The sequence below is a fragment of the Anomalospiza imberbis genome, chromosome 1 (genome assembly GCF_031753505.1).
Source record: "Anomalospiza imberbis isolate Cuckoo-Finch-1a 21T00152 chromosome 1, ASM3175350v1, whole genome shotgun sequence".
NCBI classification, from domain to species: Eukaryota; Metazoa; Chordata; class Aves; order Passeriformes; family Viduidae; genus Anomalospiza; species Anomalospiza imberbis.
The window spans coordinates 42,854,177-42,877,648 of NC_089681.1; the positions used below are offsets into that span (position 1 = coordinate 42,854,177).

The window sequence follows — 23,472 nt, forward strand, 5'->3', positions numbered from 1 at the left end:
ACGGATCTCATCAAAATCCAAAAATCTATTAAATCTAGATTTAATGAAAAACAGAGAGGAATCACATTCATGTACCAAATCTTTCAAATTTATTTTGCCAATCACATTCTGGGGCAGAAGAAATACCATTCCCCAAAATGTTCTTCAGAATGAAACCAAAATCTTCATTTGTAGTAAACTGGTAGTTAAAACAAAAGCTGAAATTAAATGAACTGCCCTTCCACATACTTTGCAGCCATCAAAAGCTTTCAATATACTTATCAGTATTTTCTTTTTCAGCTGAAATTTTGATTTTCAGCTTTCTTTAATCCTAGATTTATACACACCCCTTCTTGGATCTTAATTGCTCTCATCCTACTTTCAACTCACATTTTGTGTTGCCCTGGGAGAAAAATTACTTGTTTAACGAGAAGAGCCACAAAAGGATTTTAGCCTATTCTAAAACAACATTGAACTATTCCTACCTTACTTTCATGAAATGTCTTTACAGAGGTCACTTTAAAAAGTATGTCAGAGGAAAGCTAGTCCATCAAAGAAAATGCTAACAGACATACAGGCACACTATGAAGATTGCACAAATTACCACATGTAATTTCATGTATTTTTGTTTACATGTATTTGCATGCATTTACTCACTCATTCAACGGTTCTCTGCTACAGCTTCCTGACTTAGAGGTGAATTCAGAGCTACAAGGATTACTGGAGAGTTGAGAGATTTCATCACCCAGGAGGTGAGGCCAAGTGAAGGATGTGGGTGGGTCACATCTTCCATGGGGCAAGGAAGAGATTTTTTTTCTGGGATTCTATACAATATCGTCAGCTAGAAGGTGGGGGCCAGTTTTGAAAGCCTGTCAGAGACCATCAGACACAGAGAGTACTGATGAGGTGTTCTTGGCATCTGAGGGAGGTCTGCCTTGCAGAAAGTTTCAGCAGCTGTGGTGTGGTTAGGGTCATTAGTAATGCTGCATTCATGACTCATCTGTGGCTTATTCCTTAAATACACACACAGGCAGGAATTTTTGTTTCACTGGGCTTCAAGCTGGTCAAGACCTTCAACATAGGTCCGTGTATTAGTCTGCAAGGAAATTTATCACCTGACCTTGACATGTTCCTTCCACTTTGAGAAAGAGTATTGGTTCCATAGTTGCCTGCTTGTAAGAACAGGGAATGCATCCCATAAGAAGAGAAGCCTTTACAACAAGGATATTTCCCAGTTACAAAACATGCAAACAAACACTAAGAGAGTCTTGGAAGAGATTTGGTCAGGAGAACAAAACCAAACAGCAGAAAATTTAGCACAGAAGTGCTTTTACTTGAGCTGAAAACGAAATCTTCCATCAGCAAAATCAAATGAAGTACTTCATTAAAAGCCAAGTTTAATTCATGCAGAGAAAATGCATCACTTTCAAAACAGACTGTTTTTGTTTTGGGATAAGCTGTGTCTCTCTGGGCTGCTGGAGGATCTCAGCGGATTTCTAATTTTGGTGTCTTGTAGACTGGACTATGGAGCTGCTTTTGGACAGCAAAATACAACCTCCCCACTGGGCACAGAAGCTGCATACTGATGACATGCCAAGGAAAAAAAAAAGTATCTTCAGGCTGGGAAACCTGACACAGTAGGAGACAGAAAGGATGAAGTGCTGCAGTGGCTCAGGAAGGAAAAAAAAAGTTTGGACTGAGGTAAAGAAAACAATGAATTTGGCAACATTAAAATCTTTTGATCAACAATTTTTAAATATCTGAATGGGAAGTTGTGGGTTTGGCTACAAGTTTTTTTGCTGATCAATTTACGCAGAAAGCAAAAGCTTTTAGCAATACATTCCATAGCACTGAAGATTAACTTTTTCTTTCTTTTTTTCAGTCATGTCAATTTTCTGCTTTTTTAATCAAATTCTATATAAGCTATGCTAGAATAAAGAGAGGCACAATGAAACTGCTCTTTGTATTCACTTATAGAATAGAATAGAAGTTGGACTGGTCTGTTCTGATGCTTCTTAGACCACTTACAAAGCAGTGTTTATTTCAGTATCAGTATCACATGTCTAAAATTCTAGTACTGAATATTAAATCACATCTTTTTACAAGAGGGAAAAACTTCCTGGTTGATTCTCTGTGAAAACCCACAAAAGTAAAAAATGCAAGTCAGAACTGATTTTAAATCCCTATGTTATTAGACTCACCAGTATAGCTGTTAATTGTCTAAAATATGAATAGCACCTCAAAAATCTTTCTGATCTTTTTCAAAGATAAGACATGGCAAATTTTGGGTCTTTTCCCCTCCCCTAACAATGTGGGTTTGGTTCTTTAAAGCTCTGTGTTTTGAATGTGTGAGATTTTCTTCCTCTCTTTTCATAACAGCTGCTTTTTTCTTCGCCTTGCTTTTGAGAAGAGGCTATGCAATTTTTAGAAAATACGCACTGCAAATGAATCACCAAATGATAGTAGTTAAGCTCCAGCCATTGTGGATGCTCCTACTGAGGGGGAGCACGTCGATTTTCTCAGGAGCACGCCGAGTAGGGGGTGGGTGACCTTTGGTGTGGGCTGTGCAGGCGCAGGAGGTGCCTCTCCTGCAGCCCCTGCACAAGGACAGCATTGCAGGGAAGCAAAAAGACGAGGAGACTGTTGCTCTCCGACATTTTCACATACTTCTGGTCAACACGAGCTTCAGCAACACCAAAATACCTGCAGGGAAAGAACACTGCCATCTGGAAGGAGCCCTGTGAAATTACCCCCTGGCTCCTCAGGAGCCTTGCAGGGGTGTGAAAAGCAAGGTCACAATTAATTCAGCTGGTATTACATGGAAGCAACTGTGCAATGGATTCCTTTCAACCGGCTAATATCCTCTCATGGAAAGGGGATTGTAGGGACTTTTTGCAGACACAAACCTCTCCTTGTACATTTTACAACCAAATCCCATATCTGGATTTAGCTCAGCAGAAGCTATCATAAAGTCCTGGTGTAGCAAAGCAAAAAAAAAAATCTTAATATGTCAGTAAAATCACGGCTGAGGTAAATACATTCTGCATCTCTACTTTCAGACATGTGCAGCTTTCTCAAAAATACTGTCCTTTGGTCTAAGGATTTCTTGTCAGTTCAAGATCACTTAAAAACAAACAGGAAAAAATGTCTGCCAGTTATTTTGATCATCTGAAGTGCTCAGATAGGAAAAAAGGAGGATGTAAGCATACAAAACATGGAAGGACATAACTTCTTATCATTCGGCCTTGAAGCTTTCCCTCTGCACCCAGGGGCTAACCTGGCATCTCAGCCATGCTAAACCACCTGGGATTGCACACAAAAACTCTCACAGAAAGTCAGCTCTAATATCAGCTCCCAAAGTTTTCATGATAGCATTTTTTCCTACTTGTTCTGCAAGAGCTACAACGGAGGTGTACTGACAGAAATAGAAACATTTGTTATTTGACAGTGTTATTAAATACACTTAAATCTGACAAAACCAAATCATTAATTTTAGCAGTGACCGGGAATGTTAGTGTTATCCAGGAATGCAATAGTTATATACTAAAGACAAATAAATATGACTGGTAAACAAAACAATGGATGAACTCCCACCTCTTTGGAACTTAAAAGCCCCACAAGTGAGACACTGGGTGACTTATGAGCTGACTTAATATACTCCAGTTACAAATGGGAAATGTGTTCATCCTCAGTCAGGTCACTGAGAAGAAGAGAACAATTCTTGGATTTCCAAATATCCCCCCCTACTTCAACAAGTCTCTCTGGGATTAAGGCAGGCATGGACTCCACACCATTTGAAAGGGACTCTGACCATTGCAATCCATGTTCTTAGGATACTGACTTAGTCTTTGCAGCTGTATTTTTGTGATACACTCTACAAGTAATTACAGAAAACCTGTTGTTCATTCCTTACTTTTTTTTTCTTTTACCACTGGCTCCTCCCTCACCAACTCTCCCCAGTATGCTAAGAAATCCTGTCACCTCACCTTTGCAGATGTGCATGTTTGTATATATTCAGGCATTTATTTCCCTTCTCTGGTGCAGCTGTGGTTTGATCCTACCCCAGTGTATGCGCTGGATGTTTCACAGGAAAAACACAGGGAACAGTCATAGCAGATTCCCTTAAGAGTGACTTTACTGGAGCTATATGAATTTCTGGAGCTAAGGATCTGCTGCCTAGATTGTGTGTTACATTCTCCTTTTGTATGAGAAGGCACAGATTAGCTGTACTGCTTTGCATTTTGCTTAAAAGGCTTAGGAGCTAGGGTAGGGTTTTTTGCTACATTTCTTGATAACTGTTCCATGTATTTTGTTTTTAAAAGGGAGATTTAAAAATAGAATATTAAAAAACCCAATGGTAACAGTACAGTTACAAATGCTGAAGTTTTAGAAGGAACTGCTGTGGGAGTTGCTGCTAGGAATACTTGCCACGTAGAAAAGCACAACAGTTAGGGGACTGTTAATACAGATGCAGAGACAACACAGAGCAGAACCTTGTACTTCAAAATCCACCTAAACATCTTAATATCTAATGACATTGACAATTCACAAATAGTATGCAAGTGGGTGTTACCACTTTCCAAAACAAAGTCACATCAAATACTCAGCTCTTGCAAGGTAGGGGAAGATTGTCTTCTTTAAAACAAAAATAACAGGAAAGAAAAGGAATAAACTCTGAAAAATAAGCTGTGAAAAAAATAGTAAAGGCCCTTTCAAGGTCTGAGCTTTCAGCCACACAGCTCACATAACAAGCACTAAAAAATGTTTCGATAATTCAAGGACTGTGTATGAGTGTATGCTGGACCTTCAATTTAAACACTCAACACCATTTAAAAACTCTTCCTAAATTATGTTCCAGTCACTGATGTGCTCTTTCCAAATACAAGTATAATACAATGTGAGATAAAGCATAAAGAGCAAATATATTCTTAATGAATGTTTAACCCCATGTTAACAAGGGATTTTTTGGACTTAGCCAAGCAGATAGCAAGATGTCCAGGAAGTTCCACTGCCGTGAGGCTGTCAGAGACAAGGAAGTGATAAACTTTTGGGTTGGGGTTTTGCAAACAAAGCGACACATTGTTCTTGATTACTGTGTTTGAAGACCACTGGCTCAGTAGACTGCCCAGTATCTTGCACTGGCTCAGTATCTTGCACTCCTTAAATGGAAATAGATGCGTGAAGAGCTAACTACAACATGCAAGCTTTGCTGTCATTCCAGCAGAAATAAGTAAAAACAAAGAAAATCAAGGAAAGGAATAATACCACCGTGAAAAAACAAACACCTTTTCGCCCCTCTCAAAGACCCCTGAGAGCCATCCACCTAGATTCTGATAATATTGGGTAACTGGATCTGTTGAAACAAGTTTCTTCGTAGCTTGGCATGTTGGTTTCAACAAATTAGGATGTAAATTGTAATACCAATGGGACAACATCACTTTTTCTCTCTGTTAAGCAGAGACCATAGAGAATCCTCCAGAAAAAAACAGCAGTTAATTCAAGTGCCTTGCTTGGTTTCCTAATGGCCAACTCAGGAGTGTTAAGGTCAGGTCCTATATCCCCACTCTCCTCTGCATTCTGAATGAGGAGGCAGCCTCAGGACCCACTGCATCAGTCAATACCATCCCCTCTCAGGCATTCCTGCTTGAGAAAATTTGCAGCATTTTGGGCAAAAAGAAACAAAAAAAAAAAAGGGGAGGTGACCCCACCTCCACATCAGCCCAGCTGCTGATGTCAAAAGAAGGATAACATCTGCAACCTGCCCTCAGTGGTGCACCTACACTTCCCACCTGCCCAAAGGGGCAGCCACTCCAGCCCTGCCTGCAGCCCCAGGGTTCCCATCTGCAGCACCAGAGCTCAGGGAATTAAAGGTTCATGGGATAACTGTGACCATTTGCAGCTCTGGCAGCAGCTTTCAGCTCTCCTTCCGTTGTGTAATTTCAAGGTCTTGCAAAACACATGTCAGTGTATGTAAGGGAAATCTGGGTTTCAGGGACAAACCTTCTTGACACCTGAGTAGTAAGATGACATTGACTCACTGGCATAAGGTCTGCTCTGAAAGACAACTTTGTTTTTAAATCTTTTTCCTTGGTTTTGAGCAGGAAATGGCATAGACATATGGGACTACTGAGGTTTCTGCTAGTATTACTTTATTTTTGTTTCTTTTTCTTCCAAACGACCCTATTTTCTTCATCCATGTCCTTAATTGGATGTTCACATTAAGGTGAGAGGTGTATTAAAAATACATAAACAGTAGGATCATCAAACACAGTATGTGCAAAATGGCAGGTTTTAGAAATATTCACTGCTAAAATTTCAACTGTTAAATGTGTTTTGGTAGGCAAAGAAGACTGCAGCTTCTTTAAACATGAGGAAATCCGAAGGATTACATCAAACCATGTTACAGACACTGACAGATACAGGCTTTCAAGCAAAACAGCTGTCATTAAAGCTCCTGTGACTGCTTAGAATACACTGCTGCAGTTTCCTAAAAAAACCCTAAATCCATGGGAAAAAAAGAATACCTTTAGCCTATACTTTAGCTTCAGAAGAGAGATGCAGCTCCATCTTTCTTCCTTTTCCTATGAATAAACAAAAGCAGTAGGAACCATTTCTATCCCTGTGGTCACCAGCAAGGGCCAGAAAGGCACAATATGGCCTGACCAAGCATGCTCATCTCACAGCAGGGACTACAACCTCACACCTTACTTTCCTAGGACTGCACTTAGCACAAAATGTGTCCATTTCATTTTATTTAACATTAAGGTCTTCCAGATACAACATTACTTCCTACCTTCATTACTTGAAATAAGACTGTGAGCACTGGGTAAAAAGTCCGAAACCTGGTACCAGCAGAGCTGCTAAAATGCTGTTGTGTCATTCCTCTCCTTGGACACTCATACAAGCTGTCTCCGCACATCTGTGGCAACAGCAACCTGCCAAAGCCACCAGGGTTCGTGTCACTCTGTGTGACAACCAGTGCAAATAATTACCGAGATGGTTTGCATGTTCACAGGCCATCCACAGTCAGTGTGCAGCAGCGGTTAAGACAGAGCAGCTTAAATCCCGGTGCCACTGGTGGGACAGGAGAGGATCCTTGGGCTTGTAGAGGACAAGAGCACACAGAAGCAGCTGCAGGGGAAAGGAAGGAGGCCAGCGTGAGGCATGACTGTACTATGGGATGTTTCTGTGTGGAGCTGACAAGACAGGGAAACAGCTGAGTCCAGGACATGTATAGAGGCAATTGAAGGTCAAAGAGAAGTATCTAGATGTAGTGTGACCTCTAAACCAGCCTTCTTACTGCATTTTTGATTATCCTCACGGCCTAAGCGTGATCAGGTTTGATCAAATGCTCACGTCATTATATGGCAACCCAAGGAGGGCATAGCTAATGATTTTTTTAAACTGTCAACACTCAAAAACATTGTTTAGGGCTGGTGTGACCTTTCCCTATCTTATTCTAACAGGATGCCCAACTTTCATTGTTCCTAATTTTATTTATAGCATAATACTTGCACAGAAATACAGACAAACACATTAATGCCTTCAAAAGTAATTTTCACAGGAAATGCAATACAAATCTAGCTGTCCATGTCTTAAACCTTCCCTGTTTGCACCCTGCCCAGAGAATAAGAGTCATTTTTTGGGAAGCATGTGCCTTTTATTTCTGCCCCTCTCCCCAGGTCAGTATCCTCAAAGCCTTTCTTCTAGTCTTTCCATTTGGCTACTTGGTGAACTCCAGAAGCATTTGCATTGATGGCGCAGGACTTAGCACTAGATCTGTCATATATGGTTAAGCTGCTACTGGGCTAAGCTCCCTTTTTTATCCTGAGTGGTATTTTCTCTTTGAACTTTAGGAATTTATACAGTGTTTTATCCTTTCAAGTATCTCTACAAATTCTTCACAGGATCTACAGCACAGGCAGGGCCTTTTTATGACAGAAAGACACAGTAGGTTTTCATGCTTTGCAGCCACTGTAATATAACCCACTGCTTTACTAAGCCCACTAACATTACATTCATTATTTGGCACGAAGCTTATGGTAAAGAAGTAATTTCCTCTGATAGTCAAGTGCACCATCAAAAGTCTGATTGCCTACAACAAATCAAGAGAGTTTTGTAAGCCCTGCTATGTGCTTTCATATGTTGAAAGGAAAAAAAAGCCACAAAATGTGCAGGAATAATTATCTTTCTGCCAGCTTGTTTTTAAAATGAAGATAGGTAACACTTACGTGTAAATGCAAATAGCAGGGATAGTATGGGGCTCCCAGGGAATCAGAAAGGTAGCATTCCCTGTGGAAATACAGAAGAGCACTACAATGGGACAAATGAAACATACCTCTCACCAAAACATGAAGGTGAAACCTATTCTGCTTAAGGATGACTGGCTAATGCTCAGTGCAGAGAAATGTACTAAGTGGCTGCATTTTAAGTTACTACCATGTACAGTAGTTATTGTGTACTTCTTCTGTGCAAAAAAGTTCCAAGCACAAAAGTCCACAACAATTTGAATCTTGATATGACCAGATCAACAGCAGTCATGAAGGAAAAATTAGGCAAAGTGCCTTTTAAGAAAGGTAGTGTTCACAAACACCGACTGCTTTAAAATCTTCTGCATCTGTCTAGAGAAACAGGGACTACTTTTTGAGTCACTCTAATATTGCAGTATTTACAGTATGTATCACCTTTCTCTGCAGAAGGTTAACAGAGCACAGCATGATGCAGTTCAGCTTCCAATGTCCTGTCTGTGGGCTTGAAAAACCCAGCAAACTGCCCCTGCTACTGCTAACACTGGTCCTCTTGAGAGAATTCCTCCTGCAAGTAGTCCTGTAAGGTCAAATGAAACTCTCTGCCAAATAAGCCTTTGCAAAATCAATTGTGCTCTGTCATGTTAAGAGAACAGGAACCTAGCTGGAGCATGTACTAATTTTGATTAACACAGTACATCCTTCTCACCAGATGATCTGTTGTTTTGGTTTTTTTTTTACCTTTCATCTCCTTCCTTCTTTTCTTTTAGCTGTTTTCAGGCTGTTTTTCTTCTATCCTTCTCTTTTGCATTTACTCCTTTCACACACTATTTTTCTCCATCCCACTTTCCCCTTTTAACAACTCTCCTCCTCCTGCATCCTGTTTTCCTATCCCTTTGTCCTCCACCAGTCCTTTGAAGGACTACACCTATGTTTTTCTAACAGTCCCACCAGAAGCAGCTGAAGGCAAGTGATAAGAAAATTGATAAAAACCCCTTGAGACTTAAAGGCTGTATTCCTACTAGCCTGCACAAAGGGAAATGGTAGATGTGGGCTAAGGAGAGAGGGATTAAATGAGTCAAAACTTGCAGAATTCCAACACAGGGGATTTAAATTTCTGTAGTTCCCATTAAGTAGTGCACAGCACCATTAAACTGCTTGTGCTGGTTAATATTTAAGAAGGGAAAAAATGAGCAGAGTCACATGGTAAACATGTCTGGAAGCCTAAAAAAGAGTAAGAAGTTAATAAAAGTGTGTATACATGTCAGACATCATACGCAGACCAGGAACGGCGTTATCATTTCCATTATAGGAGCAAATACCTGCCTCTGAAACCTGCAGGAGTTTTAATCACTCTTTTAAATCCACGCCATAAGAAATTACCTCATTATTTCCCCTCTTCAGAATAGTGCTTTCCTCACACTCATTTTGGACACCTCGCCAGGTAGGTCAGCCACCAACAAAAGCCAGGTCCCGTTCTTTAAGCCAAAACACACTCCCTAGGTCTGCCCCAGTGCATTTAATGTGCTGGCTTGCAAAATTTCTATGTGGGCTGTGTGCACTTAGAAATCAGCAGTACCTGATTTGGGAGTCACACAGGCAGTTGCCATGTCTTCAGGTTAAGCATAAAGGGATTATATTAGCTCTGGCAAATGTCATTTATTTCCAGGATTTGAGAAAAGATTTTTCTTATCCTAGTAATTCCAGATAATCTAACTTAAGGATCCTAGAAAGATAAAGCTGAATCTCTGCTTTTATACTGAGAGTATCCAGAGATCATTACGGATTTTGCCAAAAATCACAGATCCCTGGTTTGCCTTACCAGCTCAAAAAACCTGCATCCACAGACCTTTCAGGATTTTAAGAGAAGACCATGGCAATTTCCAGCTGGGTATGTGATTCTATTCATCTTGCAATCCACAAGTCCTCTCTCCTAGTGACAGCTGGACCTTCAAGCAAGAAACCTGTGTGCCCTGAGACAGCAAGGCCAGGTGATTCTCCAGCATCACATCTATAAAATTAGGGAAAGGGGCTCTAGGGAAATTGGCTTCTGCAACCAAATCTATGTGCAGACAAGTTCAAGTCACCTAGCTTTCCTATGTCCTTTCTGCAGAGATGCAACTAATGTTAACACCTTCAAAAGAAGTCTACATATTTAACCATCAAATAATATATGGCCTGCATGTGTTAGCTTGACTGCCATCCATGGAAGGGGCTTAGCTAGGGAGTCTAGCTAACTACACAAAGATTTTGGAAGCTATGACCTACAAAGGAAGTTTGGTATGTTTTGTACTGACAAGTGATTTCCACATGACTCTTGTTCACTACAGTATTTCACACTTTAAAATGCAATTCAAAACAAGAAATACGGCATGGATGAATTCCCACTGATCTCAAGCTGTACTAGTAACTGTGTTGGTAGAATCTGAGCTGGTAGCAAGCTCCAAGTGGTTTGTAAGGAAATTCACTGCAGTGAAGCGTCATTTTCCACATTCCCAGTTGTTACAAGAGTGCCTAGCTTCAAAAGACTAAATAGCCTCCTTTGTTTATTACATAATCTGCAGAACTGCAAGCAGAGAGCAACAAGGAAAGCACAGATCCTTCCTCTGAGTGCTCTAACGTGCCCCCATCCAAAAGAAGTCTTTCTTCAGGCTTGTTGCTTTGGTACTCAGCCGTTTACTTCGGCAGCTTTTTCCAAATTGCAGAGATCCTATTTATTATGCCCATACATACAATTATCTACATCTACACACATGTATGTGCTCTGCTGGCTGGGCACATTGAGGCCCATCTGCCAGGCTGGCACTGTGCCCACCGAGACGTTGGTCGGTCCATTTCACTAAAGCGGAACTGTCAAGCGGTGATGGGCTTTGGTGGGCAGCCAAGAGCCCTCCTTTCTCCAGGGACGAAAGCCTCCCAGCGCCACTCGAGTTTGTGTGGCACACCATGGGAGCACGACCATTGTCACGCACGCCAAAGCAAAGATGATTTCAAAGAGGAAAGAAAAGAGGAGAGCTGACTGGTACTTCAGACTGTGATCCAGCCCTACTTTGTGGAGGTGATTATGGTGGACAATGCTGCTGTGGCTGAGCACAGGCCAGCCATCATTTAACTTTGACTTTGGCACCAATCAAGTACAACAGGGTAATTGTGAGACGACTCAATAGATGTAAATAGCCACTCTACAGGGCGATTTGGTGAGGCATAAGGGCATAGACAAATGGCCTACAAAAGGCAGCTCCTTCCACATGCGTGCAGGCTTGGTGAGCAACTCCAGCTGCCCGGTAACCAGTAGTCAAGATCAAAACTACATGCATCAGATCTTCAATTCAGCCCACATCTTTCCAGGAGGATCATCTTGCACATGCTGCTCCCTCTCACATTTAAAACTTTAAAGCTGACCTTTACTTTTACACTAGCACTGTGTGAAGACAGAGGTGGGTCATGGTTTGCACTGGGGTTTTAATTTCTCAATGACAATAACATGCCAGGAAATGTTGCTTTATCTTCTACTTTTCTTTTCCTCCAGGCACCTGTGAACTTAGCCACTAGAAGCCTGCTTTAGAACCTCTCAATGTGTCTATTCCTCATGGCTGGAATCAGCTTACCCACCCTCAGTGGTGTTAAGTGGGATGCAAACACAGCTTCGCCTCCCTGCACGAGCCAAGATGAACAGTTCAATGTGGTCTCACTGTTCAATGGGTCTATTCACCCGTAAATATGACAAGCAAATTCTGGCACTGAACCAGCAGCTCCTCTGCTCCTCAGGAATGCCCAAGGGCAAAATTATGTCATGCTTTTATTTAAACCAACATGGTCAAACTTCACTATGGAGGAGTTTTACCAGTTAAATGAGCCTCCACTCACACCTGCTGTGGGAGGAGTCGGTGGTCAGGAAGAAGTCAGCTGAACTTTTGAAAAGCTGGAGACAATGCTGCAAGTTTCTTTCCCCTGTTGATTTTAACCAGGTCAGAAAAATCTTACATTATGATAATTACATCACAAAACAGTTTATAGACATTTCTGTCACATTATATTTTAATTGCTATTACCTCTTTAGACAACTAAGCTAAGGCAGAGCTTGTCAGCACCAAGAGAAAAGAAAATCAAGTGTGCTTCTGAAATCTGAATTTCTCCTTAAGCAAAATAAGCAGACATCCAGACCACTACATGAGGAAATTCCGCGTGTATCTCCTACTTCAATTTTGAATGGCTCTTCTGACATCTCTTCCAGCTAAGAAGATTAAAAAAGACCAAATCATTTGAGATATTGCATTGCTTCTTGCCATCAATCTGGTGAAAGATTTAACTGAAAAGAGCCTTTATTTTTGTACTTTGTATGTTATAGGATGGAATTCTGTTAGGTTGTAATCTCTTTTGAACAATTATAGAAATCGCTGTATTTCCCTTTACAGGCTGTTCTGCCTATACAGAGAGAGCATACCTGTAAAAATGCAGCCTCTGTACAATGAAAGGTACAGCTCAGGATTTCCCTCTGGGTCCTTGTGGCATATGCACAGGCATGTGAACTGTCAATGGTGCTTCTCACATAATCACTACAAATACAGTGGTTCCAAGAGGAGATGACATCACACATTTTATAGTAAAGGCACTGCATGAAACAATTATAGTCCCTACCAGCAGCTGTGGATATGCCATAGGTAAGTCAAACAGTTGTGATCTCCTTCACTCTTCAGTGGGATGGAGAAAATACACAAAGACTGGATTTATGTCATTGTAATTGAGGGAAGGATTTTGCCCCATACATTTCACACCTGTCTGTCTTAAACATCAGGCCAAAAACCAGGCTCTACTGAAGTGAACAGCACCAGGGCAATTTGTCTCACATTTGGTCATATCTCCACACCAGCACACAAAGACCACTGAAATTTCCAAGTTTTTACGAGTGGCTTGGCATTTTTTGTCAGCTGCTGAGACCGCTAAACCTTCCCTGCACTGATTTCTCCACAAGTGACACTAGACAGCTATACATCTAAAGAATTCCATAGATGCGTCTAACTTCAAAACAGATGAAGCATTTACGCTTTAACTGGAATTTGTACAATTTAGATCTAAATTTGCACATCTTTCCTATATGGTTTTCCATATGTCTTCATTGTAACAGTTTCCCAATTTAAGGCAATGTGAGAAGACAGAAGCTTTTTTTGCAAGACCATGAACACACACACACACCCTACCCAAAAACCAGCGCTAACATCTGCAGCCATCACAATATGGTAACTGGCTACACACACGAGATTAAAAATATACAGATCAGTAATGTTCTGCTATGATTTTCAAGCAGAAACCTCATGTAATTTTTTCCAAACACAGTCCCCCTTGTCCCTCTAGCTTTTGTAATGACTTTGGAGAGGGAGACATTGCATTACACTCTTCAAGCCACTCTGATAGTCCCACACATAATTTCCCCCCTGCATCCCCCTGATTTTCAGCAAAAGTGTCATTCTTGTGCTGTTTGTGTAAGTGGACAGAATTTCAAGCATCTGCTCCCAAATGATTATAAATCAAGGAACCTTCAAGCTCCATTAGCTTGAGAAGATAGCGTTATTCATGATTGCTATTCAAGTTCACAGTAAGTATCTAAGTGAAGACACCTCTCATGTAAGGCTTTGTTTTGTTTCCAAAAACAGCTGCATGGGCAAATCTTCACTCTTGCTGTTTAACATATTTCTGAGGCTACCACTTCTAAGAAGTATCAATTATTTTCGTTAGCTTAGCAGTTACATCAGTTTCCTCTGGAAAAAGAAACAATACCGACATTCCACAGCAATGCTCATGAAAAGTCATTTAGCTTAACAAATACTGGGGTCTATGAACATGCAACACCGCTCTTACTCTGATATTCTTTATCCAGTTCCAGAAGTCTGAAAAAGCTGGTTAAACTCTAAAGCACAAAAAGTGAAAATTTAAGTATTAGGGCGTATTACATGGACGTGAAACAATATAAGAAATTACTGGATATAGCCTGGCAGAGCTGATTTGCTCCACAGGTTAATACACCAGGATTTCCTACATGATCCTAACCAGCAGCCTTTTATTCCCACAGAAGTAGGACCAACTCTGCAAAGAAAAGGCGAGTCAGAGGTCTGATTAAGTGAGGTTTCCACCTGTTAGTTACTTGCCTGGGTGCACAATGAATGTGAGGCAGGCCATGCATGAATACCACATAATACCGAATTTCAAGATAAGAGATCTGACTCATCACTCCACTGCACCACTTTTATGCCTACGGGGCTCCATGTTCTTCCATGGTGACTCAGACCCAAGACTCCCCTCTCTCCAGGAAAAACATGACAAGTCATGCAGTACATGTCAGACTTACCCATCAACTATAATCCCCATTTGCACTGCAAAACTAATTGGAATGTAACATTCCATACCACTTGCATCCTGCTGTTAAGCCTAGAGATAGGAATATATATAATTAATGTAAAGAGCTGCAGTTTAAAATATAGTCATTGGAATTAACCCTAGTACACCTGGCAAAACACTCAAGGAACCCTGTTCGAGAAAGCAGTCCTTTCCAAATGTTAACAGGGTCGATATGGGCATGCTAAGATTAAAAACACAGAATTAAGGAGAAGGAGATTAGTCACTGGAACAAAAAGTTTCTCTGAAACAGTTCTCATTGCAAGACTGCTGCTTTCACTTTTCTAACCCAAGGCTGCCGAAATACAAGAAACTTTGAACAACTCTAAGGTAGGCATTGACTGTTTCTTCCAAAAGGACATGCTGTGTTTATGACAGCTATTTTTGGCTTTCAACCATACAAATATAAAACACCATGAGGCCCATTTTCTTCTCACAGCTTCATGTCTGTATATATTCAGTGCAATTATATCTGATTATTTGCCTGGAATGGAAGTTGGATCAGTGCTGAACCTTACAGGCAATTCTGAATGGATTTATACTGGGCAAAATGTGTAAGAGGAGACAATCTGCTCTACAGTCTGACAGCATACAACCATAGAAATCAAGCAAATAATTAATAAAGGCATAAACCTTCAGAAGCCAAACAAAACAATTCATCCTTTACCTTGCTCTAAACCTTGAGGGATTGGTATCCAGAAGTTTACCATAATATAACTTGTGGTTTTTTTCTGTTTTTTAGTCACAGAATCAGTGGGTTACTCTAGAACACAGAGAGCACTGCCACAGGTTTCTGTTCAGGATTGGGTCCTGAGCTACTTTGCAGAGAGAGCTGAATCTATGATGGTTGATCCTGCACAGTTCAGCCATGCTGGGCACTGGTGCACACAACCAGTAACACACTGAAAACTGGAAAGTGGAAATGACATACTGAGCATTACGTGCATAAACTATCCACTTGCTTGTGATGACAGAGGGCACATGTACATAATTTTGTATTTACTACCACCACTGCAAGACGATAGCATCTTATTCTGACTACACTTATATCCCACTGAGTGGTCAAGGCAGGAGATGGCATTATATGTGTGCTTTTCTACAGGAAGGCAAGGTTTATTCTGAGATATTCAGTTCTTTGAGTTTTACCTCCGTCTTTTGAAAAAGAAAAAAAACAAAATCCACAAAAAACCACAAAATTATCCACTGTAATGAATACAGACTTTGAATAAATGCAGGACCTTGACTGCAACAGGAAGGTGAAACCCAAAAATGTGTCAGTAGGATCATTCTCTTTTGAGCACTATAAAGACGTGATCTTAAAATAGACATGGCATTGGCTCTTATCTCATGCTCACTTACCATTTGACAACCAGAAACCAGGGTGACTTAAAAACCTAGCACTTACTACTCTTTGGTTGCCATAATGTTATTAGTCTGGTCATGTGGCAGTCACAGGCATGAGATACAACCTGGTATCCAGGTAAAAGTTATGAAAACAGCTCCATAGCTTATGACCCTGTTAAACCACAGAATCCGTGCTTTTACCCCCATTATTAAAATACTTCTATATCCAAAAAAACAAGGGGAGAAGCAGAGGTACAGCGTTCAGAACTGAACAGCAAGTTACAAAACTTCAAACAGAACACAATACATTGAAAGCCTATTAGCACCAAATTTGTGATGCTGCTTATTACTTGAACCTAAGGTGAACCTCTCCTTTTAACATCTGGGTCACCAGTAACTATCAAGTGTTACCAGACCAGACTGCTTCCCACCCATGTCTGAAGTACTACTAAAGTACTACCTAAAACATCAGTGTTTAAGTACCCGATTCAGCCGTGGCCAGCAGTATTTCACTTCGGGTGGTAGCTGGTCTCCGGCATGGGAGTGTAGAACAAGCCAGTTTGGCTGCAACCATCGAGATTTTCACCGCCCAACACCAAAGTTTGCCAAGGAGCCGGTGAACGCACAGGTAAAGGCAGTCGCTGGTGCGCTGCGGGGCGCCGTCCTTTCGTCACTTTTACCTCAGCCGGCTGCAAGAGGCGACAGCAGGCGAGCAGGGACAGCCCCCGGGTCCCCAGGTGGCCTCCAGGGACCCCGGGACCTGCTGCACGGAGCGGCTGGGTGGGCGACAGGGAGCGAGTGCCGTGCCGCATGCCTGTGCACACTCGCACGCCGGGAGCGTCTCAGCGGCGCCTGGGGACAGGCGGGAGCGCCGTGCGACCCCACCGGGGGCGGCCTCGGGAGGGTGGGGGACAAGGGGGGCTGCCCCCCCGCCCGGCCCACCCTCCGGAGGCCGCCCCCCACCCCCTGACCGCGGTGCCGATGGGGAACCCCCGGCGCCCCCCGCCCCGCACAGGCACACGGCAACAGGCGGCTGCGCCCCCCGCCCAGCACCTCGCACCCGCTGCCCCGGTCGGGATCGCTACCTCGGGAAGGCTCCGTGCGCTCCCGCCGCCGCCTGCTCCCGCCGCCGCCGGGCGGATCAGCTGATATTTACCTGTGAGGTAATGCACGCTCCGTAAGGTCACCGTGCACCCGCCGCCGGCACACGGTGCCAGGCAGGAGGAGGGACGCGCCGGGAGGAGCGGGAGTTGCTCCTGCTCCGCCGCCGCCGCGCACGGCGCCGGAGCGGGGCGGCCGCGCCGCGCAGAGGCAGAGGCGGCCGCTGCCGCTGCAGCTCCTGGCACATGCTGCAGGTGTCAGCGCAGGAGCTGCCCCGCCGCCCGCCCGCCGCGCCCGCCCCGCCGCGATGCGCAGCCGCGCCCGCCGCACCGCGCCGGCGCCGCGGTGGTGCGCCGGCGCCCTTCGCAAGCTGAAGCCGCCGCGAAGCCGCTGCCCGGCCCCGGCGCTCCCCTCGGGAGACGCTCCCCCGCCAGCACCGGCGGAGAGGGGGCGGTGGGAGGGATGACGTAGTGGGGCGTGGGGCAGGGGCGAGGCCGGGCGGCGGGGCCGGGAGCCCCCTCCGGGCCCCCCGAGGGCGCGGCTCCGCCAAGGGGGTGCGGGCGGGACCCCCCCATCCCTGTCGGAGTGGCGGGCGGGCCGGGGGAGCGGCGGGGCGAGCGGGGGGAGAGGGATGATGTCATCCCCTTTTCCAGGGGAGGGCGGGGCCTGTCCGCGGGAGGAGGTGGGCGCGACGCCGCGGCTCCCCCAGGAGCGGGCGAGGAGGGGGATGCGCACGGTGCCCGCCTCTGACGGTGCCGAACCCGCGCGTGTGAGCCAGCGCTGCCCCGGGCCGGGCCGAGCCGGGTGGGCTCCGTGCCCGCGGCGGGGGGCGATCGCTCCGTGCCGCAGCAGCGGGTCGTGGGGCAGGCACCGGGGGAAGACACCCCACCCCGGGCGGGAGTCCCCGGCATGCGTCCCAACCCCGGGCGGGGGTCCCCAGGAGTCCCCGGTGTGGGTACCAAGCCCGGGCGCGGGTCCTCTGCAGCCCCCGCCAGCTCGGCCGGCGCTCCCGCTGCAGGGCGCAGAGCGGAGCGCAACTTCGGCACCGGCAGAGCCGGCGCAGGGACGACGTATAGGGGACAGAGCCCTTCATGCGAGTAGCGGCTGCAGCCCTTCCCCGGGAGCCGGCTCCTGCCGGTGCAGGTGGCGGGACACATGCTCGGCTCCAGCGCGGCTCGCTGCTGAGAGCAGAGGTTGGCGTGTGGGTGGGTGTGCAGGAGTCTTCCGAGCACATCGGGCAGCCCGGCTGCGGGGAGGGACGAGCAGCAAAAGCTTCTGCTCACCCTGCGGTTCTCAAAATGTGCGCATTTAGGTTTGCTGGAGAAACCGAATGGTCTCCAGCGCTCGGTTTCTGTGACCCACTTATTTTTCCCAAACTGGTCAGATAAACCACAGGGATTAGCTATGTAGGCTTAACACACAGGTACCTGAGAGGAAAATTCAGCACCTTTCAGAGTAGCAGCCTCAGGTTTCCTTTCATCTTCAACCATCATGTATTACCTTTAAATAAGACGCATCTCTCTGCATTAGAAATGTAATGCATAGTCTTTGAAACAACAACATTTAGAAGTTGGGTGGGGATTTTCATCTTCAGTTTTCACAGATTTTCCCATCCACTTAACAAAAAAACAATATGTATAGCTCTTTAGCTGCATACCTAAAAGCTTGAGCTTGGATAATGTTTAACGATCTCAATGCTCCTAATCACATGGTGCCAGGAAGGCTGAAGGCTTTTGGGATACTTCTACATCAGTCCTGTATTGGGACTGATGCTTTGTCCAGTCTGAAAGCAGCATGAAGAGACTGCATTTCTTACTGGGAAAAAAAACAAAACAAAAAAAAAAAAAAAAAAAAAAAAGAAACAAACAAGAAAATGAAAAGGGGAAGGTTTGATCATACTGGATGCTCAAGCATGCCTGGTTACATAGTTAGGGCATTACACTACCCTCCTTCATGCAAACATTAAGCATAGTAATCCTCATTTAAAAAGTCTTAATGGAAAGGCACAGGCAATGCTGGATTCTCACTCTGATAGCACTTTCTGGGTAATGGCCCCATCACACTGATGGAGCAGTGGGAAGGAGAGGTGAGAAAAGGATGGAAATGTGACTCAGGCATAGTTAATACCACAGAGAGCAGCCTGCTGGTACCCTCTGGCTTGGTGAGGTGCACTGGGACCGTGGGAGGGATGGAGTGCATAAAAGGTGGCACAACAGGTGAAGTAAGGTATTAGGTCGTGGAGGACACAGAGGTTGAAATGGGAGCTCAGACTGAGATGTGGTGAGTGATGGAAAGCCAGCAGGGAAGTCTTTGTGTCTGCGGATTGTATCAGTTATGGAAGCTGATTATTATTATCACAGTGTAACAGAAAAACACAAGGGAAAAGACAGCACCACAGAGGATGAAATGAATGAGCCTGCAACCAGAGATTTTGTCCCTGTAATGATGAGGTAAGGGAAGACTTGTGTTTCAGCAGGGACATTTAAGTGTCAGTAACCTTACTGAAAAGGAGGAGTGACACGTTAAACAGATCAGACCACAGGAGAACCTGTCCTTAAAATCTCTGTTTACAGCTCACGGGAGAATATACCAGGAGACCTTGATGCTCAGTAGGGAATCCAGTGAAGATATTAACAAGACTGAGGAGAGCTCTCTAGGCTGCTAACTGGGAGAGCTGTCATAAATTATAGCTTCTGAGGCTTTGTCAGGGAGTGTTGCTTCATTTCTTGAAATTATGGGCTAAATTAATCACTGTTTTAACATAGTGCTAAATTATTTGCACTTATAGGCAGTTTTGCCACAATAAATCTTAATCTTTCTTTCTCTGGAACATGCCCTTCCAAGGCTGAGTGAGCACTGGAGTCCTCACTCTATGGGTCACAGACCTGACTGGGATGGACTGTACATGGCAGGAGAACAAATGTTTTCAAGGGGGATTGAGACTACAGTTAGCAAGCTGCTTTTCAGCAAACTGTTGTCACATGGAAGGCAGAATTCCCATAGAAAAATGCTTTGATTCCTGTCAAAGCACCACAGGAACAAGACATAAGGAGTTGATGATGCTCTAAGTGTGGTTAGCAGACTTGAGACAGACAAGTGCACCTGCCTGAGCTACTGTGTACCTGACAGAGCTACTACCACATCAGGAAGGTTATTTTGTTTAGGGTACATGATAAATCAGCATATTCTAAGTGAGGCTTTCCTTGAATGTCTGGTTTGCAGGAGCAAAAAATGTTTCTAGGTTTGCTTGAAATTGATGAAAACTAAATGAAAGACAAAACAAAAGAGGAAGCTTCTGCAAAGTGAAAATGCTTTTTGGACAGTTTCATGGACATGCTGATGGTGCAAACTGAAATGCAGGGTTGTTAAGGAGCAGTCTGAGTGCTTCCTGCAACTGTGAGATGTATTTCAGTGCTCTGTCCCCTGCAGAGAGACATTGGCCTGTGTCTACCAGAGCAGGCTGCTTTCTGCAATTAAACACCTGAAAACTCTGGTTCCCCACTCTACATCCCCCTACTCCCAGTAATTTTTGTACCTGTAAAGCAGCACACTCCATGTACCAAGCCTTTATAAATACCTTGGGGAGCCATTTCTCCAGAAAACCCTTTATGCCCCTTTATATAGATGCATTTGGATTATCTCACAAACCACTCTCATGTTTATTAGCTTCACCTGGGCTTGTCATCAACACTAGTCAAGTACAAACATTAATCAAATTAGAGGTTCAATCCAGCCAGGGATAAGGTCAAGCTTCTAATTACAAGGTTGGAAAATGGGAATGACTGGGACTAATTTAAACTTAAAATGTAATTCTAGACCAAATTTAACAACAGGTTCTTTTCTAGTTGCCCTATTATCTTTCACCTTGAGTTTTCAAGATGTCTCATCCATAAAAAAACAGAAGTCCAATTTGCACCTCTACTGTGTGGCTTGTCTTGTTCCGTTCCAGCACAAGGCAAGTGTCTAGCTATTGTTCTGTTTGAAGTTCAGAATAGTTCCTGCATTCCTAAACCTTTTTTCTGTCACAACTTCTAAACAAGCTGTCCTATCACACATTGACCATCCCTTCTTTCCAGCCACCAATTCATGAAAGAGTTTCCAAGGCTTTTACTGTCTTTCCTACAATTTGCATTTAGTAACATTAAAAAAACATGAGATCTGTAACAGTCCTCTCAGGTTTTCCATGTTCAGCTGATTTCCTCTTGGATAACATAAATGGCTCTCTAACAACAAAGGTGACAGACATAATAGTGACATATTTTGACCAAGCAGCATTCCCACCATTCAGTGTCAGATTCTGGGGTTCCTAATTTCACATCCCCCCACTGCTGAAGAATGAGAGATCACACCTCCTACATCCAAGAGTGTGATGAGAGCAGGAATCACACTAGACAGTGCTGATCTTAATGTCAGCATTAACAAATCTAATCTGTCCCCAGTTCATCTATCACTGTGCCAACTAGGAATCATTTTGTATGATTAAGTACCCGTGAAATCAAATAGTAAACTGAATTTGTTCCATTGGGTACATTATCTGAACTGGACCTTTGGATACATCATCATTAGTATGGTCTTTGACTTGTCGGAAATGCCAGAATACAGATAATAACGGTAAAAATACTGACACTGTGCATTAGTGGTTTCCTTGACTCATTACAGCCAGAGAATAAAGTCCATACTTCACTCTGGAAAAATGCAGTGCTTAACACTGAGATGTCACAAGGAAGAAGTAGGACTTCTGCTACATAGAAGTTAAAGATTTTAGCAGGCAGAGAACTACAAAACATTTTATGCACTGTCTTACTGTAATTTTTTTTCATTAATAATTTTATTTATGCGCTCCTTGGAAGAAGGAAACTGTTGACTGCTTAGCACCAGATTATGGGTCTAATTGGGCTTTCTTAATGACCTGGAATAATTGTGATTAAGTCTGTTACTAAATTAGTAGCTTTGTTGTAGTTGTGTGAGTTTTATTCAGAATGTGATGGCAGTTCCAGAGACATCACACTCTACTAGAAGTACGTTGCCACAGACCTTTATTTGCTGACAAAATGAGGAGACTATTCACATCTTCCACTTCTAAAGCACCTTCTGAGAGTATGCCTTACTCTACACCTTGAGCAATTTAAAATGTTTTCAGTGGCAAGTGTGACTGGCTGTTACTCATGGCTGGGGACACCAGGAGACACCTGCCCTGAGTTTTTTTTAATGCTGCTGCAGTGTGACAGCTTCTCAGCTGAGCTCCAACGGGCTCCTACCCTCACCCTAAGAGTCCAGCCCATCTGCCAGAGAATATAATGGGTCCGAAGGAAATCTGAGAGGAGTACAAGGGTATAAGAGAGAAAGACTGAGAAATGCACACCACAGGAGGCTGTGAGGAAGCGGAGTGATTTTTCACCAAACAGTATTCTTTCAAACAATTGGATTTCAGGTTGTCTGAGAGGATAAAACTGCAAAGATCACCAGTTACAATAGTAAAATATTTAATTCCCTTTTAGGAATTAATACTAAATAAATTATACATTCTAGAGCTGGAAGTCATCTTTCAAGAGAGTGAAGACATTGTGCTAGACAATTATTGTCAGCCGGTATAAGCAAGTTTATGAGTGTTATTTGCATTAATGTAGTTGCATGGTGTATTACTGTGCTGTTGTGTTCTATGTCCTGAAAATGCTAAAGTGTAACTTTAAAGAGTTTGGAAGCTGGCTATTGTAATGATACTATGGAGCAATATACAGGCTTTTTACAGAGACTTCATTAGCACAATGCTGCAGTCTGTGCCAAACAGCCAAATAATATGCAGCATTTTAAAACGGTAGTGAAGTTACATGTGTATCACCTAGACCTCTACACATACAGAGGGAAGTCTGGTTCACCTGTGATGCTGCTGCATGAAAGAATGTGGGATGGGGATTTGGCAACTGGTTTGACTCCCTAACCCAGTCTGAGCTGTGTTGCCCTTGGCACAGCCCTTTCCTTTCTGTTCCTCCACCTGAAACAGGAAAAGGTGGTGGTCCCTTGTAAATGCATTAAGACCTACAAGGGAAAAATGGGAGCTATCTTTGTGGTAAGCAGGTGTATCCATACCCACCTAAAATAGTTACAAGGTAGTTATTTATGGGAGCAGACACTTGAAACAATGGTAGCCCACACTTCAAACACAAGCACATGCAGAACGTGAATGTGAAGCTGTACGATCTTAAGAGGATAACCGGTCCATGAATTCATCTACATCTGGCTCTAAAGAAGTTAGAACTGCTTTGTCAGTTGTGTGCACACTATGTTATGTATCAGGGAGATGCTGTGTGAGTGAACAGCTTCCCTTCTGTCCTTGTGACTGCACTGAGCCCTGGCACTGTAGGTTCACCTTGCAGAGTAAACAATACTGGGATCACACAAAAGCAACTGCACA

The 23,472-nt window shown here is 43.7% G+C and overlaps 1 protein-coding gene across 5 annotated transcripts in view; it reads right to left on the reverse strand.

Moving 5' to 3' along the window:
- DTNA (dystrobrevin alpha) overlaps positions 1-17,353 on the reverse strand; it is a 223,102-nt gene extending 205,749 nt beyond the window's left edge. For 2 of the 5 annotated variants that reach the window (XM_068189369.1, XM_068189383.1), the window contains exon 1: positions 17,116-17,353. The gene's annotated coding sequence lies outside the window, so the exon portion shown is untranslated. Of the gene's footprint in view, positions 1-8,651; positions 8,869-12,277; positions 12,303-17,044 lie in introns of those variants that run through there. The other 3 variants (XM_068189405.1, XM_068189414.1, XM_068189390.1) reach the window with 3 other exon arrangements.
- Between the last annotated feature and the right edge of the window lie 6,119 nt (positions 17,354-23,472).